Genomic DNA, 15,488 nt, shown 5'->3' with positions numbered 1-15,488 from the left:
AAATGTATAATATGTTTGTTATTGTTGGTGCTTCTCGATCCTGTGAAAGGTTATAATATATGTATGTAGATATCACCGAACAATTTACAGTTATTATTTGAATATTTCGACATTTTAAGGCGAATGGGATCTCTTAGTCATTCATTATACTTAGCTGAGCAGAGCTAGGGGGAATCATGAAAGCATATAAACTTATAAGGTGTAAAATTATATCCATTTACACACGCTGTTATATGAACGCACCTAGTAATACTCTTGATAAACTTGATTGTTTATCAGCTGTATTATTGCCGAACAAAATTTTTTTTGATGTTATACAGATTAAAAATTGCCAAGATTAAGTGAAAAATCAAAACTAAAACGCATTTACTTGCTGACGTTGGAGATTTCTGATGAAAATGCCTGCTGTAATGTCTGCAAGGTTGCATTCCTTTGAGTTTACCGCGTTTACACAATAGGGGGACTCATGTAACCGTATAAATGCCTTATATAATGTGTAAACGTATAAATTTATCTAGTTTACGCAGGAGCTGTCAAATTTTGTATGAAAAATCATTTACACAATTTGTATAAATTTACGCGCACATTTCATTGTGTAAACGCGGTAAACTCAAAGGAATGCAACCTTGCAGACATTACAGACGGCATTTTCATCAAAAATCTCCAACATCAGCAAGTAAAGGCGTTTTAGTTTTATAGGCGTTTTAGTTTTGATTTTTCACTTAATCCTGGTATTTTTTAATTTGTATAACAATCAAAAAAGTTTTTTTGGAAATAATACAGCTGAAAAACAATCAAGTTTATCAAGAGTATTACTAGGTGCGTTCATATAACCGCGTGTGTAAATGGATATAATTTTACACCTTATAAGTTTATATGCTATCATGAGTCCCCCTAATGAAATGTGCGCGTAAATTTATACAAACTGTGTAAATGATTTTTCATACAAAATTTGACAGCTCGTGCGTAAATTAGATAAATTTATACGTTTACACACTTTATAAGGCATTTATACGGTTACATGAGTCCCCCTATTAAAGCCGGAGTCATTGGTGCCGTATGTCGTATCGCTGTATCCGTATCCCTAACGTAATCAGCTGTTTATCGTTACGACGGTAAACCAAAACACAATTGGTTGGCTACGATACGGTTACGACCTTAGCGGCACCAATAATCGATTGCATTGATTCTCATAAGATTGGTCGAATCAGCTGTTATAAGGTTACCGATACGGTTACCGATAAAGCACCAATGTCTCCAGCTTAATTTTGTTCGCATAACGGTAATCCTTTTAAAATACTCATTAACACCTTTCATTTGGTACCCATATCGTACAAACAAATTCTAAAGTCACCCCTGGTCCACCTTTATGGCGATATCACGAAAAGGCGTCCACCTTTAGAACTAAGGCCCACGCCCTTTTAAAATACTCACTACCACCTTTCACTTGATTCCCATATCGTACAAACACATTCTAGAGTCACCCCTGGTCCACCTTTATGGCGATATCTCGAAAAGGCGTCCACCTATAGAACTAAGACCCACTCCCTTTTAAAATACTAATTAACACCTTTCATTTGATACCCATATCGTACAAACAAATTCTAGAGTAACCCCTGGTCCACCTTTATCGATATCTCGAAAAGGCGTCCACCTATAGAACTAAGGCCCACTCCGTTTTAAAAAACTCTTTAATACCTTCCATTTGATACCCATGTCATACAAACACATTCCAGGGTTACCCTAGGTTCATTTTCCTACATGGTAATTTTCCCTTATTTTGTCTCCAAAGCTCTCAGCTGAGTATGTAATGTTCGGTTAAACCCGAACTTAGCCTTCCTTACTTGTTTTTTTTTATTTTTCAAAAAGTTGGATTATTAATGTATACTACAACTAGGCCATGGTTCAATTATGTACAGGTTGGCTCATCTCATCAGCTGATTTTATTTATGTCATTGCATGGTCGAAGGGATTGTCAAAAGGAGATGGCAAACTCAAAATGAAACCAACACATTGGCAACATTTTACTTACACATACAAAAACTGCTAAGTTTTATGTTTCCATTCCATACCATTCGCACCAACACCAATACACAGATTTTGACAATTTGAACAGACATATTTTGTTGCTTTACAGATGAGCCAACCTGTATATAGTTGAACCATGAACTAGGCTTGGCGCCAAACACCGGTTGCGGCGTTCTGTCTGACCAAAGTTCAACAATGCGTAATATCTGCAAATCAGTTGTATAAGAAATACACAAAATGTATTAAACAAAGTAGCAGTGAACTTGACAATTTCCTCTTCTCTGTAGGAGTTCTTGCGTCAAAGGTACGGATTAATATTCTCTTCCTTTTTGCCATTTTTCTTTAAACACACACACTTTTTAACCATTCAGCTCTAAAAAATTTTTAAATTATGTCACAAAATACAATAGCATAGCGCTCTACGATTGGCTGAAATGGGCTTAAGTAATTTTGATTTAAAGTTAAGGTAGGAATTAGTCAGCTTTGAAAAAAAAAATGGCTAAACTAGAATACATTTTTTAATCAATACTCATTGACAATGCTACCACACAAGATGGTACATAAAGTAAAATTAGTTTAACACTAAATATTTTAATATTTAATTGTGATATTTATGTTTGTAAAGAAATGTAACGATTCCGGGAAACAGCAATTTTATTAAATAAATTGTATATACCCCTGAAGAAGCTAATAACCATTAGCGAAACGTTGGGTTGAAACAGTGGAATTTACATGTTTTATTCGCATTAAAAGACATATTAGATCGGATTAGCCTACATAATTGGATACAAATAATTCCTAAAGAACCGATCGTACATCCAAAAGCATATAACTTGGTTATATTTGTTTATTTCAATATGATTGAGATTTGTCCGGTCAGTATATACCGCAATAAATATCTCGACAAATACTATATGCGGACTTAGGCAGTTTTGTTATGTATCGACTCAAATAATAGCATTAATTATTGAAATATAGCAAAAACTAATAACGTATGTGTATCCATTCTAGGAGCGCGGAATGAACTGCCGCCTACATCGAGCTCATCAAAGTAGAGCGTCAAGTGTGGATAGCCTCCGGCAGATTGACCTTTCAAGGTTTTAGTGCTATTGATTGGATGCTATTAGTGCTATTTTTGCTGACAGACAAGTGCGCTTATGTTCTGTGGCATTTGTCCACTATTCTAGTGGTAGGATCAATAGTCAGCGCAAACAGTTTCGAGTTGCTGTTACTGCAGCGGGAACAATTTTGTCTAGCCCCTGGAACTTTTGGGTCTGTGAATATGAACGCCCGCCATCCTGGAGATCATCGAGCGTTTTCTTATCCGTTATACCTTGAACATAAATTGTAACAAATTCACCTTCGAATAGAGCTATGCTGTGAAAACTGTTGGCTTGTGGGGAAAATATGCAGAAACGTCGTTTGTCGGAAGAATTTACTTTTAATTAAAATTTTTTATTTAGAAATTACTTTATTTCTAATCATCTCAAAGTTGCAGTAATAGGCAGGAGATATTCTACGTTACAACTATTTCTGAGATTATTCGCCCAAATAATTCTGGTTCTCAACCAGAAGAAGCCCAAAGAATTTATATTAATGCCTTTTGCGGCTTTATCAAATGATTTTTGGACGACCCAAAATTTATAGTAATCCCAGAAAGGGTTAATGCGCTCGTTTAGCCTTTTTTGGAGTAAGAACTCCTACAACAACAAAATATTTCAGGTGTCACTTTTACCTTGTTTGTTTTGCCTTGGAAACACATATATGTATTATAAGGAGGACGTCGATCTTGATGATTTTTCAAGGAACAATCTCTGCTATGAACGTAAGCTTCTAGCTGTTGAAATGTTGAAATGAGAAAAGTATTACGAAAACCCTCTTATCTGGACAATCGGTTGTGTGGTCCTGTCGGTTAGAACAAACGTCTAATCAGACATAAAAATATACCCAATTACCAAATGTGATTAAGCTATCTCAAAGACTGAAGGACTACAATAATAATAATAACAATAATAAACCCAACGGATAAATACCCCCCAAAGCCCGCCCAACCGACACGAGGGGCGCATCCGCATGACGCACGGATTTTGTTTTTGCCGAATTGTTCATAGGCGGAGGTTTGTTAAGCGTTGAGATCTAAAACTGCTCAGCTACAGAATAAATATCATCAGCTGAGTATTACACATAACAGTTGGAAATAATACATATACTACATTGTTAAATAAGTGAACATTTTATATAAACATTTTTTTTTTATTTTGTTACGAGTTAAGATAGGATAGGACAGTTTTCTTTATAGTAAAAAGTGAATCTCTTATATCAAACGAGTTCGAATGAGAGTTAAAATCAAGTCACAAACACCGAAAAAGTTCATTTAATTCGAAATTAGTTCTGCACTGCCTCAAAAGAAGAGGTTTGTAATGTCTTGATGCTCGTGATGGGGCATTGAAGTTTACTTCGTTCAAAAGAAAGGGGCTAGAAATCAGTCCATTCAGTAGTTTAGCCATGAATAATACGCCTAGCATCTCTCTACGACTTGCGAGAGTTGGAAGATTGCGAAGCTTTAACAGACTAGTATAAGGTGGAAGATTATACCCAGAGTCCCAATGAAAATTCCTTAAAAAAAAAAGTAAAAATTGCTTCTGTTTTGACTATAGTCTATCTGCATGAACTTGATATTGCGGATTCCAGACTATTGATCCGTATTCTAGTATCGGTCTAACTAATGTGGTAAAAAGGGCTTTAGTTAAGGGTCACTAAATTCTTTAGACCATCGTTTCACGAATGATAGAGCACCTCTAGCCTTATTGACAGTAGCCATAAAATGAAGGTTGAAACTAAGTTTAGCATCCATCGTAATCCCAAGTCAACAAAATAATTTACTGATGCAAGACAAAAATTATTAATTACGTAAGAGACTGCTGGTAAAGATCTTCGAGAGAGGCACATGAATTTACATTTATTGAGGTTCAGCGGCATTGAGTTTGCGTTGCACCAACCAACTAAGCAGTTTAAATCCACTTGAAGCAAGGGACGTTCATCAATAGACGCATAGGATCTAAAAAGTTTTACATCATCAGCATACATTAAAATTTTGGATTTTTATTGTGGTACAGATATCATTAATAAATAGCAAGAACATAATTGGACCGAGATGACTGCCCTGTGGGACGCCAGAGGGAACATTAATAACATTTGAAAGAGTATTTTTAAAAATTCCTTTTTGCGTTCTACCGCAGAGATACGAAGAGATCCACTGGGTGAGACCAAGTTGGAAGCCAAGCCGATGAATCTTGTGGATAAATAAGGAGTGGGAAACTTTATGAAATGCTTTACTGAAACCAGTGTATATAACATCGGTGTGAAGATTTTATCTAAATCCATTAGAAACATGAGCTGTGAATTCAAGTAGGTTGGTAATGGTAGATTTGGCTTTACAGAACCCGTGCTGTGAATCTGTAATCAGCGTAGAAATGGAAAATGTTAGCTGATTAGTAACAATGGCTTCAAATAACTTTGGGATGGCAGACAATTTTGCAATTCCTCCATAATTTTCTACACATGAACTACTGCCGTTTTTATGAAGGGGTATAAGAAAAGATTCCTTCCAAGCAGCAGGAAAAACTCCATGTTTTAGGGACATATTGATTAAGTCAGTTAGGGGCTGATAAATATGTTCAGCGCATTTTTTAAGAAAACATGTGGGAATAAGGTCAGGACCGTATTTGTAAGATTCCTTCAAAGACGTTAAATGTGAAAAAACCTCCTCAGAAGATATTGCTGGAATATTAATTGCGTTAACTGATTTAAGTTGATACGGGTATTCATTAGACAAGGAAATTAATTCAGGGGAATAGTTGGAATTGAAAAATTGTGTAAAGAAGTTGGCAATATCTTGATCGTCGCTAGAGGAATCATCGCGGTATTTCATATCAGAAGGAAACCCTTTAACCCTACGTTTAAAGTTTACGAAGTCATAGAAAGCTTTCAGCTTGAAGGAACGCGATTTTTTATTTTTTAAAGATTTCAGCTCTTTGGTAAACCATATTTGGACTAGTACAGTGGAAACACGTTTACGCTTAGGTACGTGTCTTTCCAGAATAGCGTGAATGATGGTATTGAAGTCCGAAACGCTTTTGTTAATATCTGCACGGTATTTGGGCCAAACTACTGTAGATAAAATTTGGTTAAGTTTATTAAAATTAGTCTTCGCGAATTCAAATCTAAAACTAGAGTCGTATACAGTGGTAATGCAACTCCGAGAACTTTTTTTCAATTCGTAAACTATTTCCAGGGAAGGATGGTAAGGGTCTTCAGGTACAGTAAGAGGTTCACTCCTCCCAAGAGTGAATTTTGATGCATCATCAACAAATACCAAATCAAGAACCCTCCCGGACATGTTTGGAACTATATTTATCTGTCTAAAGCAAAGGCCAGTTATTTCGGCTAAAAAGTCGTTGCTGGACAATTTGGAGGAAACAGGCACAATATCATGGTCAGATGTGGTCCATGAAACATGCGGAAGATTAAAGTCACCCAAGACAATTATAGAATCAATAGGTTTCATCATTGAGTTGATAGCCTTCAGCAACGAAATATAATTCATGTACACCGAGGGATCAGAAGATGGGGGGATATAGCAAATGGCAATATAGATGAAACCTATTCCCAGCTGGATTCTAATGCACTTAAATTCCGTTGCTTCTATAACAGGTAGATTAACCTCAGCAGAAGTTATAGAAGAATGTACCGCGAGCAATACTCCACATCCAACTCTTCAAGCGGTCATTTCTATATATTTGGTAATCATTGCAAAGAACCTCCGAATTAAAAATATGAGGCTTTAGCCAAGTTTCAGTAAGAGCTATGATATTGTAATTACAGTTAAATGATTTCAAGTACAGATCAGTTAGTTTAGTGTTTAGACCTCTTACATTTTGATAAAATATATGAAGGAAAGATTTAATATTTAGTTTTTTGCTGCAGTATTGTTAAGAGGAACGGTAGCAAGATTAGGAATATTTACGTTACGTCTATGTTTAAATTCACGTACAAAAGCACCGGGCAGCCAAAATGAATTATTTAAAATGGACGAAATGTTTCTAGGATAATTAAAATTAAATTTACGAATAGTCACATTTTCAGATTTAAGTTTATTTATGATGTATGACTTCAGGTCCTCTTCTGTAGTGTCTCTCTCGAATCTGGACACGAAAATCGACTTTTTAATGGGGGCAGTAATCAATCTATTAGCCGGCGGATCCGATTCCGTAGAGGGGTTGTGGGAAACCTGGTTCCTTTTTATGGAGGGTACAGTAGAAACAGTTGAAGTAGCCATCGATGTCGATGACAGAAGCACTAAATATTAAATGTGACCAGAACGGAATATAATCGAATGTAATTTTCTCTTGAGTATTCGAGCTGCCTAAAGCGATTGAGAAAGGTTTTGATCTATTTTTGTATATGTTGATTTAGCATTGTTTATTGAGAGTATTTCAATTATTTATATTGGGGCAGTTTGCTTTTAATGTCATCGAAAACACGAAAACGTCACATACGCGAAAAATGCTCTATGAACTATTTTGAGCTAATTTGTTTAAGACATTACTGGTCTAAAACCATATATGTATGTAATACTTCTATATTGCTACAAAAATCTAGGTACATTCCCAAACATCAGAGTGCCGATATATTGCTGTTTAAACGTTTTTGTTTTTGTATTCAATAATCGAATGTACCTAAATTTAAATTTTTTCTTGTCACACTTATGCTGCTACAATCAAATTATTAGGCTGTGTTTTCATTTCGAATTAAAAACACATTGCGAGCATTTTCTATTAGCAATATAGGAGTATTACATATATATCTAAAACCGACTTCAATCCCAGGATTTTTAAGAAAAATATTCTTTTAATAATTTGGAAAAAATTTAAACAACGTGACATCAGTACGGACCATGGTATAAAAAGGAAGGTAGTTCAACTCACAAATTTTTGACGTATTTGGGGATTTTTGAAATTTCATGTTTGTTGTTTTGTTAGAAGCTTGCCAAACCGTTACTGTTTAAGGCGAAATTGTGTTTAATGACTCATATCTTTATGGCAGCTTGACCCCTAGACAGAAAAAAATCCACGAAAATTCCTGTTGTTCTAGCATGACCCTATTATCATGGCTCTAGAGTGGATATTTCTCAAGGCATGTTGAGAGCAAGTGTACCTCCAAATTCTGCAGTGAGTGGTAGGTATTTAATTTGTTACGTTTGTGGGACGCCAAATCCATGTCAATCTGTATAGGCGGGGCTTGCCCCAAGGTGACCCCTGGTACAACGGGCAAAAGAACTCTCATAACTAATGGTAACCTGCAGAGCTACGGGGCATGTAGATTTGTAGCCAATTTATCACCATTCAATTTCATAAAAATTGCATTTAAGTATGCTAAACTCTTTAGAAATTGCGGTTTCGGTTTTTAAGGATCTCTTTTGGGCAACCAATTGACAAACGTTTATGTTTTGTCAACATGTTCTGAGCAAACGTACGGACACTCAAAAAGGCTATATTTCTTTGCTTTGTATACTTCGATCAATGTTTCATCCACCACAACAATTTTCGGGAGCTCGAAAAACTTATTAAAAACCTTCTTTTCTAGGGTGATACTTCGTATTAAAATATTTCCAACGCATGCGGCTAATTTTGTTTCTTTTGTATTTAAAATAACTAAGAAAGTAATTTAGTCGTATCCGTTAATATGAAATCCATGAAAATTAGAAAAATTCGTAAAATTTTTCAATCTGGTAGCTTGGGTTTGGTAGCTTGTCATAGTCCCCGCAAAAGTCAAGTGGCTAACGTCTCACTAAATGTAACTACCTCCATTTTTTGTATCATGGTACGGACAAGGCCACAGTTGTCACGTTCTTTAAATTTTTCTCAAATTATTAAATAAATTATAAATTAAAAATTGATTCAAGTAAATGTTTTCATACATTTAAAAGCAATGAGGGCAATCCCCGCTTAATTCAGACGAAAAAGATTCTTGTTGGGCTTTGTAATTTATTTTACCAATTTTCTTATTCTTTTATTTTAGGTATGCAGTTTTATAGATCATTAAGTTTTAGTACAATGAAGTAAAGGTTTCACTCGCTAGCAGTTCTCGTTTTAATAACAAAATAAATTTTAAAACCATACTGTTCTTAGGGAAAAAGCGACCCTCCCTAACAAATACAAATACAAAAACCAGCTAGATTGTGTGCACCGCATAAGTTGAATGTTGTAATTTCCTTGAACTTGTTGCTCAGCCACAATATACATATGTATGTACGTAAATAGATAAATAAATAAAACATGAAAAAGCTCATAAAATAAAATTAACTTGTTTGGCGCACGCTAAAATCTAAATTACGAATGTAAACAAAACCCGGCATGAATACAGAAAGAGGCGTAGAAACTAATACACAAAAAATAAAATAGTAAAAATTTTGAAAACTAAAGCACGGTGTGGTGTAAAATTGAATGGCCCACAGTAAATGACAAAAAAAAGCAACAACGTTAGAGGATTAGATTTAAGGCTTTTTTTGCCTCCAATTATGGGTGGACGGCTATTAAAATCAACCAGTTGCACAAATATGTATTAACTCACAAAATTTAAGCGAGTTTTTCTTTATTCATACGAAGATGAAGTGGATTTGTTCTAAAATAATTAGGTAAATGCAAGGAGATAAATAACACACATTTTTATATAGTTCACATACATATGTATAATGCAAAAAGGAATCTAGCTAGATTCTTTTATAATCTGCCTATATAGAAAATTCTATCGAGATGCTCTATGGACTATGACTATACTGAACCAGTTGTGGAACTGTTGGTATTTCTATTGTCTCTGTCGAAATGTACACGCTTTTTTTTTAATTTTTTGTGATAATTTCCATATAACAATATTCATTCCAGCATTTGACTGCGATTGGTGCCAATGCAAAACCTGGCGGCAGAAAAATTTTTATATAGGAAATCCGTGCCAATTACCGATGCACAAATCATTGAAATAGTTCCACACCATCTGGAGGTATTCTAGAAGGCATATCGCTATTTAGAATGAACAAAATCAGACGATAACTACGCCCACTTTTTATCTACATACTTATATAATATTTTGGAAAAATTAAAGAAAGTCTGTTTTCCACTTTTAATAACAATAAGCCTCGGTTTTACGGTAAAAATTCAATTCCGTTTGCCAGTTAAATTACGCCTAAACTAGTTATGCAGTTTTTCAATCAACTTAAACTGAAGTTTAAACTGAGCTTAAGCAGCCAATCTGGCAGGGTTAAACTCCTAGTTAACCTATTCGCGTTTTTGTTTGTTTCGATTGCAAAATATTAAATTAAACACATTCAAAAGTTACAGCTGACGAAGTGATCATTGTAATGCTGAGCTAAACTAATTAGCTTATTTATGCACAAATATTTTAATTTATACTTTTTACCTATCTGATAACAGCGTTTTTTCTGAGCAATGGCGTCAAATATGTTATAAAAAAAAGCCTGCTGTTGTTGCATCAATAAATTATTTAGATAATGAAAAACCAGTGCAGCCGTACAAAAAATATTACCTCGAAGGCGGCCTTAAACTGCACGCCCTGACAAAGTTGGCATATCCATATCCAAATCTATATAAAACACCTGATCCAAACAACCTTATAGAAATCAATGTAATTAGTCAACGGTGCCATACCATAACGCCCCAGCCATAACCATACCATACCAACCAATTGGTTTTTGGATTTTCGCCATATCCATAACTTATGTATGTATAAATATTTCAGTTGGTTAATTTATAACTTTTTGGATATTTTACTTATAGTTCTGGATACGTTTTGACCAAGTGACTTATTATTTGTGGAATTCATTCATATTTTGCATTTTCTTCTTTCTTATGAATTTGTCACACACCTATTTTAGGTTAAGGCACCAATAACCGGTGCCAATTGATATGAATAAGTAAAAATAAGGTTATGAATATGTCAACTTTGCTATGCCCTTGTGACTGAAAGGCTGCCCTCTAGTTTCACTGGAGCTTAAATTTGGCTAGAGTTAAAGCAAAGTTAGTTTAGCTTAACCAACTACTGGCAACCCAGACCAGGGGTGTCAAAAAAACATTGCAATAGAAGCTAACAACTGAGTATATAAAAGTTCGATTACAACAACTTACACTCCCTTGCTTCTTCCATTTATTATCTAAAAAATTACACAAATTGGTACAAGAGCATAAAATACTTTGCTATCAGCAAATATGGAATTTAGTAATTTTTGTTTCGTGCATTCAAAATTATAAAATACATATGTACTTTATTCGGCACATTCGCACCTACTTAATAAAACACCAGTTCAGCTTCAAAAATATTACTGTTTTACACTTGCATCACTAAGTAGGTATGTTACACTGATTAATTACTCATTATTAAAAGTAATTTAAGTAGCGCTCGTAAAACCGTAGAAAAGTTGTTTTTGAAAACGAAATGAATCGCCCACAAGTGCGTCTCTACTGTTGCTGCCACACGAAGCGGCCTAAAGAAACTAACTACTGAATTGGTACTTAGGATTGATGAACACATCAAAGTATTTGCACACGTACATACCATTCGTATATCTATTTTTGCAAACAGTGTAGCGCAAAACTTTATCATTTTATTTAAATTTCGCAAAACTTCCAGCAATCTTGCTTATAACTGAGTAAAAAGTGAAATGGGACAATTTATTTCGAAGGTTGTGATTCTAATAGTTATCTGGAACACTACGGCCTCATTCAGTCTATGCGAGGTCCTCATGGGCCGGCCGGTTCAATCTAATAGTTATCTGGATCACTAAATTAAAAAACAAATATTCATTTTGACAGCTGCCTTTCGAAAGCTGTGAAACCGCATTTTTTTAACGCACTGCTATTTGAGGCCCTGGAGACGACGCGTCGCGACGTCAGATTGTATGCGCCCACTAAAGTGATTGGCTATGTTGCCAAAGAAAGGCAAGTCATTGGTAGGTCATGTAAGACTAACATCACCTTAAATCCAAGTGTGGTAATGTTATACATTCGTACTATTATTTTGATCATAAGTGTAGGAATAGTCACCATGCAATTCGCGTAAAGAGCAAAACCTCTATTGTGTATACTATGTATGCATGTTAGAGCGGGTCACATTTTTTTTTCATCAGGAGCAAAAAAACGTAATCTACACATGATTCTAAGAAAAATTGCTGGAGACACCATAGCTCTAAGTCCGATTTCGAGGTCCCGATTTTTGGAAAATAGATATTTTGCTATATGAATGTAGGGTTTGGCCAAGAAATCTTCATAGCTTCTGATATAATTATAGGAAAAATATCATATTTGGCTTCGTTTAAATGTATTTTACGTGCATTTCAGAATCTGTATTAATATCTGCTACTATCGCCCGTGGTCGAAATTCGACCAACTTGTATTTTTTTCAACTCACTCTATGCATCCAGTGTTGGGGTAGTGCAATAATGCGTTAATAGTTGAGCAGTGGGTGGAAATATAGCAAACTGATCTATCTTACTTAAAGTTCTCATTAAAATTTTGAATTTGATCTAAGACGTTATAATCTTTGATTGTATTTTCTTAAATTTTCTACAAACTTTTCAAATGTAATTATAAGTTTTGGTATGGAGCTCCTTAAAAAAAATATAACAAATATGTAAAATCAAATGAAATTTACATAGAATTGTGGTGAAATTACTTGAAATTGAATTGAAAATTTGCTTTTTCCACACCATCCGGGAGATACGCCGTTGACGCGCTACCGAAGTTAGTTTTCGATGCTCGGTTCCCCAGTAGGCCTATATCACCAATATAAACTACATATACATATATCGCCCATTTACTTCAATAGGGTCATAATTCAAAAAATACGAATTTTTAGTTAAGAACGAAGAAATGTGCTAAAGGAATTTAACCTATTTCACACCACCGGTTAGGTATGCAATTGGCGCTTTACTATTACATATGTATTTATAATTAATTAAATTAAATTATAATTAATTAAATTAATTATAAATACATATGTAATATGTAAACGAAAACGAAAATTTCGAATAGAATAGAAGATACCTTCATAAAAAATAAAATAAAAATATAAAAATAAATTAGCATAAAAGACAATATACAAATTTTAATGTAATATCTTTGTAGCAAATTTAATATACAACGCGATAAAAGATAATATAATAAAATAAAATAAGAAATATCAAAATCAATTAGCATAAAAGACAATATACAAATTTTAATGTAATAACTTGTAGCAAATTTAATATACAACGTGATAAAAGATAATATAATAAAATAAAATAAGAAATATTAAAATAAATTAGCATAAAAGACAATATACAAATTTTAATGCAATATCTTTGTAGCAAATTTATTTATTTTTTGTTCACTATAAGACGTGCCATATCTAAAATGAGCATAAAATCTGGAAATGCAAAAAACATTTGGGTCAAATTTGCACTTAATAAATAAATTTAGTGAGATTGAACAAAAGTTGACTCATTATTTCTGATTTCATTTTTTTTAAAGCGCCTAAAATGAAAAACAAAGAATCTGTTAAATAAAGACCTATGCTTTTACGTGTAAGTAAAATTTGTCCAAAAAAATAGGCCGGTTAAGTTATTACTTCTCTTTAAAGTTTTTTTGTGCGCTAACAATTATTTTAGAACAATTTTTTAAGGATTTTTGTACAGACCAATATAGGTAATTGGCAACAATGGGAAACAATATTTTATTTCAACAGAAAATGAGCGAAGCAGTAGTTCTCTCACCGTTTGGCGTGTACAAATATATACATATGTAGAGATGAAACATTTGAGGAACGCTACAATTGAGAATTTGGAGCTATGTACTCAGGGGGATTTGTGAACATAATGCGTCCTACAGATGGCAATTTCGATAGTTGCACAGATTTTCGAATTTACAAAAAACTTTTTGTATTAATTATAAACAAATAGAGTAATATTTGTTAACAAAAATAGGCATATGCCTATGCCTATTTCCTATTGTATGGAAATTTTGTTAGCGTATTAATATATAGATAATGTTTTTCAAATTTAGTAGAGATATCACGCTTAAGATATGATAAATTAGCCTAAAATAACCTTTTAACTAATATATTATCATTTTTAACAAATTTCTTATGGAACCTTTTTTTCTTTACAGCTAAAATAAGCTCAGAACATTTCCAACAACTTTCATTCAGACAATTTTTCTTTTTTCGAATTCGTTTTAGTAGAAACAAATTTTCAAAAAAAAAAACTATATTTTCAAGTAATAAGCAAAAAAACACAATTTTTACAAGTTTAATGTAATTTATTTAAAAATAATTTGTTTACTTAGAATAATATTCTAATAATATAAACTGCTAGAGTTTTCAAAATTTCCGATGGTGTATTAGTTGTTGACGTATGACCATGCTTGCTTTGGTTCGCCATCGAGAATGTACAGTTGTTAACATCTGTTTCCAAACGTGTTATAGAAAGAAAACGTGAAGGTGTTATGGCTTTTACAGCAGAAAGTCGTAAAAAACAACCACGAATGAAGAGCAACAAAGATTTTAAAAAATAATAACATAACATTACTTTTATTTTGAAAAATATGTTAAAATGGTCAACTCTAACTAAAAAAATTTTTTTTAAATAAATTACATTAAAATTATAAAAATTATATTTGTTTGCTTATTACTTGAAAAAATAGGTTCTTTTTTGAAAATTTTTTTCTACTAAACGAATTCGAAAAAAGAAAAACTGTCTGAGTGAATGTTGATGGAAATGTTCTGAACTTATTTTAGCTGTAAAAAAATGTCCATAAGAAATTTGTTAGAAATTATAATATATTAATTAAAAGTTCTCATAATTTAAGCCTGATATCTCTACTGAATATCAAAAACACTATAGATATTAATACAGATTCTGAAATGCACCGAAAATACATTTAAACGAAGCCCAATATATTTTTCCTATAATTCTATCAGAAGCTATGAAGATTTTTTGGCTAAACCCTACATTCATATGGCAAAATATCTATTTTGCAAAAATCGGAACCTCGAATCGGACTTAGAGCTATGGTGTCTTCAGCAATTTTTCTTAAATCATCTGTAGATTACGTTTTTGCTATACTCCTGATGAAAAAAAACAATTTGACCCGCTCTAATGCATATATATTTGGCGACTTTTTTATTGCTTTTTATTGTATACTTTCTGCTTTTTTCTCCGGTTTATGTTGTTTCTTGAAAACTTTTTATTTCTTTTTATCGCTCTCGGAGTCAAATTGATTCTAACGCGCTCATCCATTCATAATACACGAGTGTCACAATCAAAGAAATTAGAATGCTTATTGTTTAAAATAGGGTGAGCCTTATTTTGTATCGAGGTTTTTCAGGGACCTGAACTCTTATTCCTTTTATAA

At 33.4% G+C, this 15,488-nt stretch overlaps 1 protein-coding gene across 6 annotated transcripts in view; it reads right to left on the bottom strand.

Moving 5' to 3' along the window:
- The window catches only part of LOC137241331 (ATP-binding cassette sub-family G member 1), a 103,884-nt gene that overhangs the window by 59,764 nt on the left and 28,632 nt on the right, over positions 1 to 15,488 (bottom strand). For 2 of the 6 annotated variants that reach the window (XM_067768813.1, XM_067768815.1), the window contains exon 1: positions 11,385 to 11,579. The exons of 1 other annotated variant lie outside the window; for it this stretch is intronic. The gene's annotated coding sequence lies outside the window, so the exon portion shown is untranslated. Of the gene's footprint in view, positions 1 to 11,364; positions 11,580 to 15,488 lie in introns of those variants that run through there. 3 more of the 6 variants (XM_067768811.1, XM_067768814.1, XM_067768809.1) reach the window with 2 other exon arrangements.

The sequence above is a fragment of the Eurosta solidaginis genome, chromosome 2 (assembly GCF_040869045.1).
Source record: "Eurosta solidaginis isolate ZX-2024a chromosome 2, ASM4086904v1, whole genome shotgun sequence".
NCBI lineage: Eukaryota > Metazoa > Arthropoda > Insecta > Diptera > Tephritidae > Eurosta > Eurosta solidaginis.
Note: the sequence above shows the minus strand (reverse complement) of the source record. Positions and strands in the feature narration are given on the sequence as shown.